Source organism: Felis catus, chromosome C2, assembly GCF_018350175.1.
Source record: "Felis catus isolate Fca126 chromosome C2, F.catus_Fca126_mat1.0, whole genome shotgun sequence".
Lineage (NCBI taxonomy): Eukaryota > Metazoa > Chordata > Mammalia > Carnivora > Felidae > Felis > Felis catus.
This window is the reverse complement of record NC_058376.1, coordinates 102962498-102981433: the sequence shown is the minus strand read 5'-3', so window position 1 is coordinate 102981433 and position 18936 is coordinate 102962498. Positions and strand designations below refer to the sequence as shown.

Sequence of the window (18936 nt, the reverse complement as noted above, 5' to 3'; positions counted from 1 at the left end):
CATTCCGAAGGACTTCCGTTAACATTAGCTGCAGTGCAGATCTGCTGGTGGTGAATTCTTTCAACACTTTGATGGCCGGAAAAGTAATTATTTCTCTTTCATTTTTGAAAAAAACTAGTAAGGCTGGGTATAGAATTCTGGATTACTTTTTCTTCTTTCACTTCTTTATGGATACTACATTACTGTATTTTGGATTGCATTGTTTCAAAAGAGAGATAGATTATCCTTCTTCTCCTGTATAAAAAGTGTACTTTTAAGACTGTCTCATTGTCACTTTTTCAGCAATTTGATGGTATTACCTTGGGTAGTTTTCTGGATGTGTCTAGTACGAAAAGTTTGTTGAAATTTTTGGAGAAGAGGATTTATACTTCATATAAAACTAAGAAAAATTTTGGCTATTAAATATTTTTTTCTCTCCCACTTCTTTCTCTTCTCCTTTGTAGGCTCTAACTGCATGTATAGTAGACTTCCTGAAGTTGTCTCTCAGCTCACAGATGCACGCTCTTCCCTTTTCCCCTATACTTTCCTATTTGTATTTCATTTTCATTAGTGTCTATTTCTATGTTTTAAGGTTAAATAATCTTTAGTGTTTAATCTGCTGATCCCATCCCATGTGCTTTTCCTTTCAGAAACTATAGTTTTTATTACTAGAATTTTGATTTGAATGTGTGTCTGCACTTTACATGTTCAATCTCCTTCTACCTTCTAGAACATCTGTAATATAGTTTGAATAGCTGGTTGAATGTTCTTGTCTACAGATTCTATCATCCATGTGATTTCTGGGTGTGTTTCTATCAATTTATTTTTCTTCTTGTTACAGGTTTTACTTTCCTACTTCTTTGCATGCCTATTAATTTTTGATTTGATACCCTTGGATATCAAAATTGAATTTTACCTTGTTGGGTGCTGGATATTTTTTTATTATTATAAATATGCATGAATTTTGTTCTAAGACCCAGTTCAGTTTTTGATCCTTTTGGATCTTTTCACATTTGTTGGGCGGAGGGGCACATCTCTGTTTAGTTTAATTTGGATTTTGCTCCACTAATGAGGCACTCTGTCACTCATCACGAGTACTGTACCTGATATCTTGTGGATTACAAGACCTTTTGTCACTCTGGCTGGTGGCAATACAAATTATTTCCAGCCCTGTGTGAACTCTGATGATTGCTCCTCTGAATCCGTTCTCATGGTTCTTATCCTGGCCTCAAGTAGTTTCCTCACATGCATGAGTTAATCAGTCTAAGACTAGATTGGGACCCCTGCTGTGTTGGGAGTTTTTTCTATGTTCAGCTCTCTCTTTTCCCTTCAAATCTGCCTTGTCTTCCCTGGACTCCCAGCTTATCTCCTCATTTAATGAGATGGCGAGGCTGTATCTGGTCTCCATCTAGCTGCTGCGGTTTGGAAACTTTTTTGAGGAAGTAAGTGACCACCATGGGGCTCACTTTGTTTTTTCTCAGGAATCACAGTTATTCACTGCCTAATGTCCAGTGTCTAATAACTATTCCTTTAAATATTCTAGGTTATTAGTTGTTTTAGTCAGAAAAGTAAACGTGGTTCCTGTTACTCCATCTTGGTCAGGAGAGGAAGTCCTTGTCCTAAATTTTCAAAACATAGCAATTGAGCACATCAATCAGGATCATCTGGCACATGAACTTTTATTTTATTTTGTCACTGTTGGCAAGTACTTTGTATCTTCTCTAGATAATGACTTTACGTATTTTTATTTTTTAGAAAAAAAAAAAAAAGATACACACCTCCAGCCCTAAAAATATTCAGTAGATGATATAAGTGGTTTTCAAACTCAAGGTGTGTAAGATTAAGAATTTCTTTTTTCACCTTTTGGGCAAAATCCCACTCTGCATTATTGGTGGCTCTTGGTGTTAAAGGTAGGTGTTCACTTTAAATTGAAAAAAACTATCCATATGTACTTACAAGGTGCAGTGGAATCGACCCCATTGATAAGTTCAGCTCAACAACTTTAAAGGCCACTGACAAAGAAAAGTTCCCACCTGACTTAAGAAATCTTTTTCTCAGCCTGGGTTTTTCTGTGTAAAAATTAAGTTTATCTCAAAGCTTTAGTTCCAAGAAAAAAAAAAATCAATCCTGTCTTTTGTTAAAATATATACCTAAAGTTCCCTATTCATTTTTCTCTGCCTGCTGCTTTCTTTTGTTATGTTATAGCACAATAATCCTTTTTAATGATCTTTTCTGGATAGTCAGGCGATTATGATCATTACTGTTATTATTTGCCACCACATGAAAGGCCTTTTAATTTTAAACTCTTTGAGTGTGTGTGGGAGATGTCGGTGTTGGATGTGAAGGAAACTCCTGTGAACCTTTGGAAAGTAGAGGCATGGAAAAATGATTATGAGCATAAATCTCAGTAATATTTGTCCACCTTGGTATGTCTCTGTGGCTAATTAATCAAAAGCAATTAACAACTGGCAAATATCCAAAATCTCTGGTATGGCCAAATAGAGCTAAGGTGGTTCTCTTAAGTATTTGTCTGTTGGTGGAATATGTTTGTTGGCGGAAGCAACTCAGTGTGACAAGAGATGTGTTAAGACTGTCCTATGAAATTGTGTGATCTGCTAAAGTCCTACAGAAATATGTCCTTGTGAACTCTTGCCATGTGTCACAATTGGTAGACTCATGAAACATGGTGCTTGTTAGATACATTTTCCTTTTCGTTTGTTTATTCTTATTCTGTATTAGACTGAAAGCTTCTGTGTGCCAACTTGTGTTCACTGACCTTGTATTCTTGGTACTCCGTAAAACAGTGGTTACAATGTTGCACAGTCATTAAATGAAATAAATATATTTCACTCAATGGATTGTTTAATCAGGTTGATTTTTTTTTTTCAACATTTATTTATTTTTGGGACAGAGAGAGACAGAGCATGAACGGGGGAGGGGCAGAGAGAGAGGGAGACACAGAATCGGAAACAGGCTCCAGGCTCTGAGCCATCAGCCCAGAGCCTGACGCGGGGCTCGAACTCACGGACCGCGAGATCGTGACCTGGCTGAAGTCGGACGCTTAACTGACTGCGCCACCCAGGCGCCCCTAATCAGGTTGATTTTGATGTGAAACTTGTAGTCCTAGAATTCATTTATCCTTTTGATAGGTCTATGAACATATTTCAGGAAAAGATTTTGTTTTTATATAGATAAGACTTTATTTTATTTTTTTCTGGGTTCTTTGTTTCTTAATTTTTAATTTTTATTTTTTAACTTTGTTTACAACTGTACTAAATTTAGTGGCTTTTTTTTTTGCCATAAATGTTCTTCAAAAATTACCTTAAATAACCTAACATCACCTTGTTGGCAGTCCGAATGGTTTTATTGTCCAAGTTTGTTAATAATTAGAGCAAAGGATGTGTCAAGGTATATTTTCTTAGAGGAAAAACTTTTTGATTGACTTTTTCGTCTAGATCAGTGATTACTATACTCCTATGGTGGTCCCTTTTCCTGGAAATGAGAATAAAAACTTGAGTCCGTACTATTGTCAATCTACTGGGAATGTGTTAGAAACATCCCCTTAAAAGTAAGCAATAGATTTTTGCTGAGTTTGGGAAGTTTTATCCATTTTACAGCATTCAAGCTCAGGCTCCAGTAGGAGTAATATTTAGGTTTATAATAGCATCTTGTAGAGCTCTTTCCCTGAAGCATCCTAGTGTCAGAACAGATATTCAATCCATATCGATAAGAATCAGATTAGGCACTGGCAGCACCTGGAATTGTACTGATGACTAATCAGGTGAAAACATAGCTTTCTCTGTGACTATAATAGAAACTATTGTCTGTATGTAAAGGCAATTGAGCAAAACGGGTAGAGGTTGAGGAATTTATGCAACTTAGAGAAAAGCACATTTGCAGCAGCTATTTGTGATTGCTTATTTGGCTGAGGAAGGTGAATGCCATCAAAATAAGTTTTAATTACCATGAAGAATGAATAAATCCCCAATCTATGCAAGTATTTCTAGTGTGGCATAAATTGTCAGAAACATAATAATAAAGCAGGTAAAGGAATTCAATGGGGCTATGTTTCAAAGAATGGATGCTGCACATAGCTGTTGGTGAGAACAGCAAAGGTTGGACCCTATATATTTTCTGATGAGGAGGAGCACAGAGCCCTCCCCCCCCACTTTTTTTTTCAGTGAAAAGTTTGCTGCAAAAAGAGGAATACAGGCAGAGACCTAAAAGATGAGTCAGAATTAGTCAAGTAAAGGTAGGAAGGGGCTGGGAGTGGGGAAGCAAGTGAAGAAAAGCTAACTGAATGAAAGCTGGAGTCCAGAGAGAGGTAACATGGTAAGACCAGTAAACTAGAGTTATGGGCTGAAATATGAAATTGCTGTCTTTATAGTGTAAAAGGTTCAATATTGGTGATTTCACGTAGCTCAACCTAATAGATTAGTAATTGGGCAGAAATAAGGAGAACAAGTGGCAGGAGTTGAGACACAGAAGAGATGAAAGGGCACCACATAGACAGCCGTGTGAAATGAGTGAATTACATAGCTTTCCTTCCAAATAACTCAAAGCCAAGTATCAAGTAGGAGCACTATTAGTAGAGAATGAATAGCATCTAACATTTTGTTAGAAGGAATGCTATATTTTTTCACCACATTACTGTTTATCTCATTTTAGCCTCATTTCATTGTGTCCACTCTGTACAAAGACAGTGGACCAATGAGAAGATTGTGCCAGCATTTTATCTCTGCTTCTGTATAAGACATGTGTCCAGATAATAGTATGTGTGTGCAACAGTAGAGAAGGCAGTGTCCCCTGATGAGTCTTTATTTTTGCTTTAAGCACTTCACAGTGAAACAGAGATGGTGACTTACTTCTTTTGACCCACAATCTAGATTTCCTGCATAGACCATGGGCTGTCAGGTACAGCAAGCCCCACCACTTACCTTGTACCAAAGTTATTCTATTGACATAACTCAGTAATGCTGATTTATTTATAAATGTAGACTACATACATTCGCCTTATCACAGGAATCCTTGAATAAATATCATGCTATAGGATAAAAATGATTTTCATCTTATAGTCCTCGTTTCCTTTTGCTAATAATAATTTCCAGAGAAGAGACAGGATTTGAAAGATAAGAAAAATTGATCCTTAGTAAACGAAGGGATCTGCACATAGCTCAAAGAAAATCAGTGCCACAATTAAATGAGAATCCTGGGGGGAACTCCAACCCTCTAAGTATGAAGAAGAGACTTGAAAGGTTATCCACCTTTCAATGGCATTTTAATAACCATTGTTAACTCTATGCATTTAAAGTAAGAAAATAATAAAGCTGGAGACTGTCTCTTACTTCATTTTTTGTTTTTTGGCTTTTAGGGGTCTAACTGAGAGATAACTTTTTTTATATTACTCCCTAGATGTTGATTTTTGGCAATTGTCTGAGTACATTAGACCCAATAGAGAAGCATTTAAAATGCATTATTCTTCGAGAATTTTGCCTGATGGTTATGCATCACTTCAACATGTAGCAGCATCTTGTGACACATGTCAACCCTATATGACAAGCAGCATGAAAAATAGATCTGAAATCTGGAAAAAATAAATTCAGGAATCAATGACTTCTGGTGGCTGCAGTGAACTGTGTAGTCCTCCACGCTTGACAATTTCATGTTTTATGCAAGAGAAAAACACTTGGAAAACACATTGGGGAGTCTATACTCAGAGTTATTTGCAATCAATGAGACAAAAGAGATACAAGAATGTGAGAAATAGGATCACCTATTATTTCCCAGGGACTTTGAGAGTTGTGTATATTGATATCCCAAAAGGGGGAAACCCCATTTTTCTCCTAGGGATTTTGTAGGCTTATGTAGCTCAAGAATGTATCTGTTTCTGGTAAATCCACTGTAACAAAATACCAGGGAACAAGAATTATATAGACTAGGCTGGCTCTTAGACTGGAAGTAGAACTTTAAATTTCTTTTCCCTCTTCACTCTAGGCTCTTGATCTGTTCTCCAGCTATAATGCTGTATTCTAGTGTACAGGTGACAGTATATTTTTTCCGAAGCACTGACTGGAAATGAAGGCATTTCTGCTCTGATAGGAACATGGGGTATGGTTTCCTTAAGGGCATCTGGGTTGCTATAGTGGATTCCTGAAGACAGCAAAGTCTTCATAGCTCCAAAGACTAAATAAAGAAGAGTGGTAAGGAATACAGCATATTATACTGGATTTTGTTTCTATCTCTACCACTTCCAAATCACGTGTTACATTCCAATATGTTTAGGCTCTTTGAGACTCAGCTTTTTCATCTGTAAAAGTTGGGTGAAGTTCCTTTCAGGGTTCAGTGAGGATTAAATGAGATCTCGCGTCAAAGTAACAACAGCAACACAAGGGAAACAAAACGAAAACATTTCCGGTTTGGTACCCAACACAGAGTCAGCAGGCAAAATATGATTTTACTTTCCATTCTTTAATTAAGACATGAAATGATATGTGGCAGTATTAATCATTGGGCACAGAATGAAACCTCACTTGAATTTTCATTCAAATTAGGTAACGTGATCAAATTATTTCCCATTACCAGCACTGTTTCAGCACCGTACCTGGAAAGTAGCAGACCCTCAATTAGTACTTAAACACTGAACGGATGACTGGCCTTGCCTTTTGGGGAGCATGCCACAGGATTAGGCAGGTGCATATGATAACTGTACATTACCATGTCCCAGGTCTCAAAATCTACAGGATGCGACATCACCTTATTTTTCAGTATAGGTATCCCATAGAAAACACATCAACCTTGTCTTATACAAATATCTTGGGGTGCCTGGGTGGCGCAGTCGGTTAAGCGTCCGACTTCAGCCAGGTCACGATCTCGCGGTCCGTGAGTTCAAGCCCCGCGTCAGGCTCTGGGCTGATGGCTCAGAGCCTGGAGCCTGTTTCCGATTCTGTGTCTCCCTCTCTCTCTGCCCCTCCCCCGTTCATGCTCTGTCTCTCTCTGTCCCAAAAATAAAATAAAAAACGTTGAAAAAAAAATAAAAAAAAATAAAAAAAAAACAAATATCTTTCCATAGTTATGCATGTAAAAGAAAAATGCCTGGAAGTCAATTTAAAAAAAGTAAATACTCAGAACCAACTTCAGGGGTTGGGCAGAGACTCTAATAATATTTTGTTTTTTAAAACTTATTTAGTTTTGAGAGAGAGAGATCATGAGGGGTGAAAGGGCCAGAGGGAGAGAGAGTGAGAATCTGAGGCAGGCTCCACGCTCAGTTGCAGAGCCCAATGGGGGGCTTGATACCACCACCCTGGGATCATGACCTGAGCTGAAATCAAGAGTCAGATGTTCAGCTGACTGAACCATGCATTTAACAACATTTTAAGACAAAACTCTTAAGAGCTCGTTTCAGATTTGTGCAACAATTTGATATTTATCATGGACTGCATAGATAATGATCTTTATTTAAACATTTTCAAGATCATTTTTGCTCCACATTCTAGGGTGATAACTGACCACTCACATCTCCCACCCCACTCCCTCACCCCGCCGGTTTTATGAAAATTGAGAAAAATTGATAATCTTTTGATAGGTACAACTGTACCCAGAGTATCATCTATTGGGTCATGATTCTATTTCTGAACCCCATTTCCTTAAGTAGATTCTTGCTCTTGTGATCTCTTCACTTCATATTCAGGAACAATGAAGTGTAACACCTTAAATAATAAGGAGCAACAGCTCATTGGAATGTGTGGAACATATCTAAAGAAACATAAACGAAGGCTTGGGTACTGTTCTTGCATGAAAACCTAATTTAGCTAGTTTTGGTGGATGGTTGAAGCAACTGAGGATCTTAAAGAATGATGATTTGTGAAGTATTAGTCAATTCGTAAGAAATGTGTAGGTTAACGTTAGTGCTGATGGTAATGCCATGAGAAAGTTATAGTCACATGATTACTGATATTGAGTTCTTCCACTTGGAATTTTAATATTTATACGAGTGGTAAATGCTATTGCCTTGCTGTACCAAGACCCTATAAGTACTCTAGCTTTCTATTAACAAAGAAGAAATGGTGCAATTACTTCCTCTCTTAATTCACTTTTTTAATATAATCAAACAGAAAAGATGAAATTGATGATGGACTGCAATGAACATCCTAGGAGCCATTAAAACAGTACAGTAAAAATGAGAATAAAAATATGCACGGTATCCAACTCCTGAGAATTAGATGGTTAAGGTTAAGAAAAGGATGATGAAAAACTGACTTTGAGATAGGTTTTAAAACTCTTTTCTGTCGCATACTGACGGGAATGATTGATGACACGACCATCACTGACAAGGGGAGTTTGAGAAGACGTGAATCACTTTCAGGGCAGTACATTCAGACTCAGATCATCTACAAGTGAACTTGTGTTGCTGTTTCTTAATTTTATACATTAAAAATTCAATTCCCGGAATATAAATTATTTGTATCGGCATTGAATTTCAGCTTCCATTCTGTTAGCAGAGGCATGATAAATGGTTTGTTATATAGTTATATTGATGGTCTGAAAATCCTTAAACCACAGGGGAGAGCACATACCAGCAGTTTTCAGCATGTCTTAAAAAACATTAGCCTTCTAAAAATCAATCTGTGGTGCTTCTTCAAAATAGTCATTCATTCAGGGAAAACAAACAACTACCTTACCAGGCTGGTGACTTATGCTAACAATATAGCTTTGTTCTCCTCATCAATAATAATAATAGGTTAACATGAATATCTTCTTTGTCAACTTCCATCTTGCTCACAGATGCATTATAGTCTTTTACTAACCCTCAGGGAATGGGGGTAGTCATTGTTTTGCCTTAAAATTTCACCCACTTTCCCAATGTGATCTGTTCGGGAGTACGGTCTAGTTTGACAAGATACACATGGAAGCAAATACAAGCTTGTATTGCCATTTCCTGCATGAGCACACAGAGCTACAAAGTCTGGCGTATGTACAATTCCACAGAAGCTTAGAAGAGTCCTGCACAGGAATGCCTGTATTGCATTCTTCCTTGTGTACCCGCTGCCTGGCAAAGTCCCTATGATGTTAAATAGCTGAATAAATGAACGAATGGAAGTCATTTCAAAGCAGTGTGGCATAAACAATTCAGAAGCAGCCTTTCGGTTCTTGCTTTCGCTCCTTGGGCTCTTGCAAGTCAACACCTTCATGACTCTTTGTTGGAGCACCGTCCTCTCTTCATCTTCTGACACCCAAGGTCATGCAAAAATTAGAGCAGATCTACACACCCTTGGCATGTTAATGGCACATAACTTCTATAAGGACTTCTATTTAATATAAAGAATCCTATCTGAGAAAATCAGAATTTGATTTTTAATATTCCCAAGTATATCCTTACGATTAGCCAATTCTGTGTTTACGCATTTACCTATTTTGCTGAAATTTATTTGCAACCCCAAAATCAACACTCCTAGCACTTTCAAGGCAGACAAGCATGGTGTAGTGAAATTTGAGTTGCCCAATGCCGATGTCCTCTGTTGAAGGTGAACAAAGCTATGTCTTGCTTTCTTGTTTCAGCTCTCATAGAGAAACGTGTCCCTTTCATGGTTTATTGAGTTTCATGCCAGTTCTTTCACATTTCAGTACATTTTTTTTTTGTGGTGATTTTGTCCTCTAATATGGCGCCCAAACACAAGGCTCAGGTGTTGTCTAACATTTTTAACTGCAAGAAGGTTGCGATGTACCTTATAGAAAGAAAAAAATGTGGAACAGGAAAGCTTCTCTCAGCATGAGTTACAGTGCTGTTGGCCATAAGTTCAATGTTCATAACTCACCAATATATATTTAAAAAGATGCCTTAAAACAGAAACACACATAACAGAGGTAAATATTTATTGGCTGATGGAAATATGACCAGAGGGTTGCAGGAACCGAAACGTGCATTTCCCTAAGAACAGCTGTTAAGTATTTGCTCATTCAGTGTTTGTGGCTATTTTATAGACTATATCTACTGTAAATAATGACAACCAAGTGTACATTGTACTGTTACCTCAATTTTACACAAGAGGAAACAGTAAAATCAGGTAAATGGTAGCTGGCAAGAGATCATATCATAGGTACTAGCCCAGTAGGACTTCCAAAATATCACTCTTTTAACTACATCAGACATCTTTATGTGTGAACGCACGTGCGTGTATGTGTGTCTCGGGTGGAGGTGGGGTGGGTATTCAGGGCATAGCATTTTTAAAAGAATTTTTTAAAGATGTAGAACAAGAGATACCAAGTCCTGTAAAAATAAAGAATAGGTACTTTAAAAACAATATTATTTGGGTAACACTTAGTCATTATTTGCCGAAACTTTTATGCTGTTTTGTAAAAGAATGTTAATTGCTGTTTGGTACTGAGCTTCATATTCCTTAGAAACCAGTTATCCCTGAGATGTGTAAATAGTTGGAAAGTTCAGCCCTGGAAATACTCTCACTGTGGCATTTCCCATGGCTTTTCCCATGACATTCCTTTGGAAATGAGAAACCAATGCACCCAAGTGTTTTGGTTTTTTTTTTTAATCTGTGATTCTTTTAGTGAAACTTGTCTCAGTAGACTCATTTTCTTTCACACCCAGAATGATGGATAAACTTATCTGCCTATAGGTGGAAGAAGCTTTTTGATATGAGTGCTTCAAGGTCAGAAGGCTTTAAGAAGACATATTTTCCTGCAAGCTTGCTTGGGAGGGTCAAGCCTTTTCTTGGTGTTATAAAAACTTAGAAGGCAATTAGGCTATGAACTGTTTGACTCCTCTTGGTTGCCTGTAACCACTGGGTCTGCATTGTTAGACAATGTGTCTCATGTCAGATGGTATATGAAGGCTTCTGGTGGCAGTAACTTGAAATGCCCTGTCTCTCCATTCTGTGGTATTTACTTTTATTTTAATAAGGGCAGTGCTTCTTGGAAAATAAAGACACACAAGTAACTAAAAAGTGCATTTTAATTTTTTTAATGTTTCTTTATTTTTGAGGGTTGGGGTGGGGGATAGAGAGAAGAAGACAGAGGATCTGAAGTGGGCTTTGTGCTGATAGCAGAGAGACTGACGTGGGGCTGGACCTCACGAACCATGAGATCATGACCTGAGCCGAGGGTGGATGCTTAACCAACTGAGCCACCAGGTGCCCCTAAACAGTGCATTTCAATTTAATTACCATTTATTAAGAATTTGCACTATGGCTAGCCCTGTACTGTCTGAAACATACTCTTATATTAGAAATACTTTTATTTCCTGGTTTGAGAGGTTCTAGTAGTCTCAGAACACTATACAACAAAGAGAAAGCTTTCTTTTGGAGTATTGGTATGAACTGTATGCCTTCGGTCCTCATGCTAGCTCTGTGACAGATGACTTAAGATGTGTTGTCCTAGATAGGTTACTTAATATCTCTGGCCCGCAGTTTCTTTATAAAATGGGATAATGTGGTCTACTTCATAGAGTAATTGTGAGGAACACATGAAGAGCTACATAAAGTGCTTAGCACAGGGGCTGACACATTATAATTGTTCCATAGACACTTGTTACTATGCTGCTGCTGATTGTGTTATTTTCAGGGGAGTAAATACCAACAGTGTGGAGGACCAGCTGTTCAGCCCACCTTTTCTCTTTACCAACGAGGACACTTAGTTCTCACTGGAGCTTAGGAATCTAAGGACAAAGAGCCTTTCCTGTGTATGCCTGGCATTAAGATGTCACAAGGGACAACATAATTTTATTTATTAAATTTATGACTTGGTGCCACTCTGGATCGGTTTGCCTCGGGGCATAGCTGAAAAGGAAAATTCTTTTATTTAAAATGCATATGGCAGAGTGGCAGTAGCAATAAGAAATTGTTACATTATCAGCTCTGAGGTGTCATTTAAAATGTTTTCTTGCCTTGCATATTTGCCAGTTAGAGTTTTGTTGACTCCTGATAGTCATTTCTGTAGCTAGGGCCACCCAGGGGAAAATTTCTGACTCCCAAGGTGTGTGGGCAGGAAACTTAATTATCTGCTGGGGCCCCAATCATGCAGAGAGATCCAGAATCTCTTAAGTATACTTGAAGCAGATACTGGCAACAAGAAAGTGCAGTGAGTTCTTCTGTTTCCAGTGTTTTACAGAATGATTGGAAAGTTAAGAGTTATTTTGCTCAAAGGGTATACGTAATGCCATGTGAAACTATCTTTATAAAACAATCCTGGCCGTGACATTATTATTTAAAGGAGGAGTTAAAACTTGAGAACTCCACATGTGAGCTCAGATAAGCTGAATTACATGCCCCATTTCTCTGCTGATTTTCACAGCGTATTTCAAAAGTGCATAAGGAATTTTCTTGTAAAAGACACCTTTTAATTTATCCAATCATATCAAAGTTCTCCCTTTTTGTGAAATCATTTCCCTTTAACATTTATCCATTTATTACTCTTAATTCCTTCATTTCTCTAATTTCTTTCCAATTATTTTTTACCTTACCAAAAGGTAGCTTTGTAAAAGTCAGTTAAATGAAGAACATGTATACTGTGTTTTATGAATCTCCAGTGATTGACATGAGAGTTGTGGCCATGACAGTTGGTTCTCATCCTTATTTTCCTTTCTTTCTTTTGCCTATAAAGCCAAGCTAATCTCTTTCCAGCTTTCCTTTAAGCTAAAGTGGACTCCTTATCTTGGTCAATGAGATATAAATAAAATTCTGGAAAGCTTCTGGTAAAGATTCTTATTTCCTGATAAAGAAGCACTTAGTGGTTGCTCGCTGGTACTGCCACTTCCCATTTCTTTTTTCCCTTCTTGAACAAGGATTTGATGCATGATCTACAGCAGCCTTCTCGTCACCATGAGGTAACAAAAAGAATCATTATTGAAAACAACAGTATAGGAGCCTGGGCATTTGATGACAGCATTATGTTGCTGAATCACTTCAGAGATCATCTAACATCCACACTTCTTACTAAATAAATTATAATTATCTTTATGGTTTAAGTTCTTGGTAGTTGGGTTTTCTGTTACTTATAGCCTAGATCATCTCAAACTAATATAAGTATCGAATGCATAGAATAACATTTCTGGAGCTTACAACATTTTTGTGTCCTTTATTGTGAGAGGCACAAGAATAAGAAAAAGTAAATTATGTTTCTGAGAAACATGCTATCCCATAGGGCAAAATCTTACATTGTTTAGACTTCAGCTTTGGTGACAAACTGGATTAAAAAAAGTAAAAATTTAAGGCTAAGTATAGGTTACACTAGAAGTTTTTAAGTAAGTTAACTATATGAAAAAGAGTGAGATATAGGAACAAACCCAATGATCTTCCTCTCAGCTTAGTTCATCTGTGGCATTCATAAGATTGGTATATATTTATCAGTATCTAGAATGTGGGCATCATTTTAATACTTGCTGCCATTCACAGGGATTACAAGGAACACACTCAAAATAATATAGTATGATACCAAAACACTGGAGACACAGTGAAGATCACTATTCCTGGTTCTAAAATTGACTTGCCTACCGGGCCTCTGGCGAGACACTCAATCTCCCTGTCTCTGTTTTCCTCATCTGTAAAGACAGAATGATAATTCTTGTACAACATTTTCCTTCAGAGGGCTATTGAAAGAATTATTAAAAGAACATTTTTGGTCCACTGGAGAAAAAAATGCCTTATAAAAGTAGAAAATTTTAGTTACTTTTTCATGGCTGCCTATGTCCTTACATGGCCTGTGATGGCATCTCAGAAAACAGGACTCTGGGAATGGAGTCAGTTACTGGTCTGCTCTTTGGTCACTCTTCCTTCTGTAGTGCAGGAAAGTGTTCCCAATGTTCCCAACACCACACTGAGGGGCAGGTAAGACAGAGTTGCCATCTTAGGCTTTTCCATGAATATGTAGGAAAGAGAATATGATAAGGAGTTGCCATTCGTGAAAATAGAGATGTTCTGGGTATTTAATATGAATGCATCCATCCCCCTCAAAATTGTCAAGTACCTAATTGAACAAAGCTTTGTAATAGGTATTTTACCAGGTGAACTATGTTGTATCACCCAGGGGCTTATGGTTTGGGCCTTTGCTAATTATTTCCTAAAATAGGATTCTATTGAATCCCAGTATCTCTTTGTTCCTCATTATCATATTACCTTCACGTTGCTACAAGGTTCATCTCTTTAAAGCAACTTTTAAAAATCATATTATTTCCGCGTTCAAACACTTTGAGTGTTTAACCATTGCTTACAATTTCAGCACCAATTTTTACCAAAGCATTAGAGATCCTCTACAATATGATCTACAGCTATTAATCCCTATACATACATTGTCCTCTGCCTGAATTGTTGTCCTTCCTTTTATACCCATTCTTCACCAGGCCAGCCCATTTTTTCCAATTTAAAGAAAGCCTAAGCGTACCTAAAGGCTTATGCTAAATACTTCTTCATATAAGCTGTTTCTGGTCCCCTTGATATATGCAGTTTCCTTAGGATTTAATTTTTCTCACATGGCACTTGTGCCATTTCACCTTCTAAGCCATTTGGGTATCATTTTATCTTACCCTCCTGAAATGAATGCACCCTCCTGGAAGGAAGAGGCTATGTTCTGATCTATTCTAGCACCTAACATATGCTGCATTGGTCATCATAGGTACTCAATTAAGAAAATAAGTGTTAAATTATACTCCAAAGCCACTAATGTGTATTGTATTAGGATAGCAGAAGTGACATATTGAACTAAAACATGAGTGGCAATAAAGTATTTGATTTCTGATCAATATTTGGTTGGCTATGGTAGAGCCATGGGGTAGGGGACACTGGGGTGTGGACTTAAGAGTGAAACTATGTTCCACATGTCCATGTGCGTCAATGTCACTTACCAAAGCCTCAGAGTTAAGACTTGGAAGCTGTTCACAGCTGAGTAGACATTAAATGCCACTGATCAACATTAAAAGGGATGGGGGGGGGTGTAGGGAGAGAGGCAGTAACCTAGTAAATATTGCTATAATAGCCTAGATTTTTATGACATGACTATAAAGCTGATAACATTTTGGAAAATGAAAATATTTAATAGATGAATTAAGATAATTATTCCCAATCAAATAATAACCTCTAACCACTACTGAATTTTTCCAGTGTGCCATGCTCTATTTTAAGTGAATTTCATACCTTATAGTTCTTACTGCTCCCAAATGCCTATGAGTTAGGCATTAATTGCTTCCATTTTACAGAAAGGAAAACTGAGATTAGGAAACTTGCCCAAGGTCATCTAGCTGGTGAGTACTAGAACCATGATGCCCACCCAGGTCAGTTTCACTCCAAGCCCCATTTTTTTCCTAATTTACCTTACTTCCCCAAATGAGTTTCCTGTTTTACCTTACTTTCCCAAATGAGTTTTCCATGCTTTGACAATTTTTGAAATTTCCAGATTAGAAAAAATGAGAGGCATGCTTATACATTTGCCTGGTAAGGACAAGAGAGTGACTCCTTCCAGTTTAGGATGAGGCTCAGGTTCTCTCTGCACCGTGGGCAGACCAACATATTTGTCATATATTTAAGTTCCATCTCTTTCTTCTTGCCAGCCTAGATCTTGTAGGTGTCCACCATAAACATTAACGGTTTAGGAAGATAAGGCTGGAGTTCACAGCTTAAATTCAGGCAGGAAGAGGTAATTTGGAGTTCTTCCCCCCCCCCCCCCCCCCCCCCCCCCCCCCCGTGTGTAAAGTAGATGAAAAGCAGGAGGAGAGGAAGTTCAGAGTCACTGTCAGTGTGATGGATTTTAAAATATGACCTCACTAGTCTGTTTTAGGGATGCAAAATGTGTCAAGGACTTATCTGTAAAGTCTGGAAGTATGAACCTCATAGGGAAACAAAAGCGAATTTTAAAAAGTGACTGGAAACTTAAAACTACTAAAAAAAAAAAAAAAGAAATAAATCCCCTTCGGCCAGGATGACATCATTATGTAATCACTGAAATCAATTTGTTTTTATAGAATCAGAACAAACCCCTCAACTTGACTTCTAGTTCCCATCTTGAAAGAGATAAATTGAGCCTGGGAGCTGCCATGCTAATATTCAGCCAGATAGGAAGCGTGTCTGTCTTCTCGGCGACAGACCCCTTGAAATGGGGTTTGTGAAAATGAATGCACTCACTGCCTTCGCAGGAGCGGCAGCTGCCTGGTCCTGCTGACAATAAATCCAACAATTCGATTCTGACGGGGATGTGTATCATCTCTGCACTTCTGTGCAGGGCCGATGCGAAGGGGGAGGGGAGCCGGCTGTAGTTCAGCGTGCGGGCTGCTGGTGTCATCCCATTACCGCTGGACGGAGATGGTGCGCGGTGTGTTTTTATTCAAGCATTCAATACATTAGTCTGTAATTTTTGTCTTGGAGGTAATGAGGCCTGACGGCTTTGGCTGGGGCACGATAACAGTCCCACATTGGTATCTTTGAAATTCTTCGTTGCCAAATTCATAAAGGAAGAAATGGTTTTTGCGAAATGACAGTAAACATGCTTCATTTTATAAGACATTGTGGTTAACAACCTGAAACAACGAAGTGTTTTTTGAGCTATAGCTAAACTAATTTGGGCTGTATTAAAAGTGCTGATGTGAATGCTAAGCCACGGTTTTATTTTTGTTTGTCTTGTTTATTTTTGTTGGCTTGTTGTTGGGGAAGGAGAGTGATCTCAGGAAAACACATGGCCTGATTTTCAGAGATTGATAAGAGTGATGATGGTAACAACATTAACAACAACAACAACAATAATCTCCCCCAATATTTTCCCTCTATAGAGCCTCATCTTGAAAAATAAAAAGACGTCGAGCTGGATGGTTCTTGGAAAGGCTGAGATAGTGGCACAGCCTTGTCACTTGAGTGCACGGATCAGCTGCATCAGGAGATGGGAGACGTGACCTGATGCTGAGCGCCTCACTGGAGTGAGTATCACGGCTTTTCAGTGACAACAAAGTGCAGAGGAGCTTTAATACAAACCTTTGAAAAAAGTTATTTTTAACACCTTGCCGACAATTAACAAGTTCTTAAGCATAATTAATGGAAGAAATCACCATAGGAGTCATTTTGTAGCTGAAATTAGCTGACAGTCTCAGGCTCACAGGGAACGGCTGGCATTTGAAGTGTGGACTGTTGCCAATTTCAAGGAGAAGTACATTTGCTCTGTAAACTCCCTTTGAGTGCTCTTGGACCCTGTCAACCCCCGCATTAAAGAAAGGGGGCCCCTGTTTAGACACAGAGTGTCTCTTTTTGAAAGTTGCTCAGTCCCGAATGCAAACTTCTAAAGGAGAACACCAGAATAAAAATAATGAATATGGGCACATCTAAGAGGAATGCAACCAGTTATAGATAAAATTGTTCCCTCTGTTGAGAATGAAACTGACTATAGAGTGTGAGAAATTTGGGGGTGTGGAACAAAGAAACATTACTTTGAGTGCCTGTATCTTTGGTAACAACAAAATAAGTGATCCATTGTGTTTTATTTTATAGTAATTATATAAATGAATCCTTGCTTACATTGTTGTTAATGGAGGAGAATTAATAACTTTAAAATTTCAAATTGACTTGGGCAATGGTTAAAAACCGTTGGGAGTTAAAGGATTATAACTACTCTTTAACACATACTTAATCATATCCCTGACAGTTTGCAGGTGAGGTTGTTTATAGCATAAAACAGAGGTCTTTTGAAAGACAGTAATAGGGTCACGCTGGTCATATAAGCAAAAGATCATGTCATTAGTGGGTAAATTTTTCTAATAAGAGATATATGTTTAAAATGGCTTTCTACTTATTCAGGTTTCTCTTTAGACAATATGTGAGTGTTGAGTAAATTGTCACTTTCAGAGCTGTAAATGTGTTAGGGAAGCACCTGATGTGTCAGACCATCAGCTGTTTCTAGGAGGCACAAAAATATTCACATCAAATGAGTAAAAGCTTATGCTTAAGGATGATTATTACATGTCAGAGTTGGCCAAACATTTTGACTAACAAAATTCTGAGCCTTCGCGAATCCAAATTGAAAGCCATAAGCCCCAAACTCTGAGATTTTAGGCAAACTTTTACTTTGGCTTTATTGTCCTTCTGTTAAAGAAAGACAAGTGTCCTTAAGTAATCTCCCTCCCCTCATAACATTCACTATTGCCTCAGGAGTTCACCTTGCAGAAATATATAACTTAAATGTTGAATCCGTATTTTAGTTTATTTTATGTGATCATATTTGAAGACTACTTGAAAGCAGATGTTAGGGCCTGCTTTCCCTCTCCTGAGACTCTGCTGTGACTCAAAATGCTATGGACCTCTTCCAGTAGTCTACAGGCAAGATTCCAAGACTGCCAAGGAATATAATAGGAGACATGCACAGTCAAACTTCTAGAAAGCTGAGGATAGGTTTTCAAGTTAATGCAGGTAGTCTAAGGAAGACCTGACGCCATGCCCGATCAACACAGAGACATAGAGAAAGGCACTTTTCCATATACTAATAAAAACATGTAAAGTTGGACTAAAGGACTGACATGTAATTTCTTATATTTTGGTTATGATTTTATTTTAAGGGCCTATTTTATGAAAGACATTGGCAAACTGGCATGCTAATGGAGAACTCTTATTAATGTGCTTAAGGGGATTGGTAATTAGCTTGAGGCTTGAGGAGTCTCAGGATGTTCAACCTGAAAAAGCAAAATCTTAGTAATAGCTGTTTTTTGCCAAATTGTCATATCTGTATTTATTTATTTTATTATGGCAGGAAATAAGAGGTTTCTGGCTCAGAGACAGACTTTTAATTACTCACGAACATTTTAATCAGTTCCCTACCTCCTAAACCCCCATGGGCTGACATAATGAGGAAAGATGTCATCTGCACATACAGCGGGGACAGGAACTCCAAAATTATGAATCTCAGAGTTTGTTTAGGGGTTGATGGCACAGCTGTTACTCCTCACCTCTGGGAGGATAGACAGAGACAGACAGAGACAGAGGAAAG

At 38.0% G+C, this 18936-nt stretch overlaps 1 long non-coding RNA gene across 4 annotated transcripts in view; it reads left to right on the top strand.

Annotated features, from left to right (window-relative positions):
* The window catches only part of LOC123380070, a 336895-nt gene that overhangs the window by 147033 nt on the left and 170926 nt on the right, over positions 1-18936 (top strand). For all 4 annotated transcript variants that reach the window (XR_006585301.1, XR_006585300.1, XR_006585302.1 and 1 more), the window contains one exon: positions 16739-16882. This is a non-coding gene — a long non-coding RNA (uncharacterized LOC123380070). The remainder of the gene's footprint in view (positions 1-16738; positions 16883-18936) is intronic.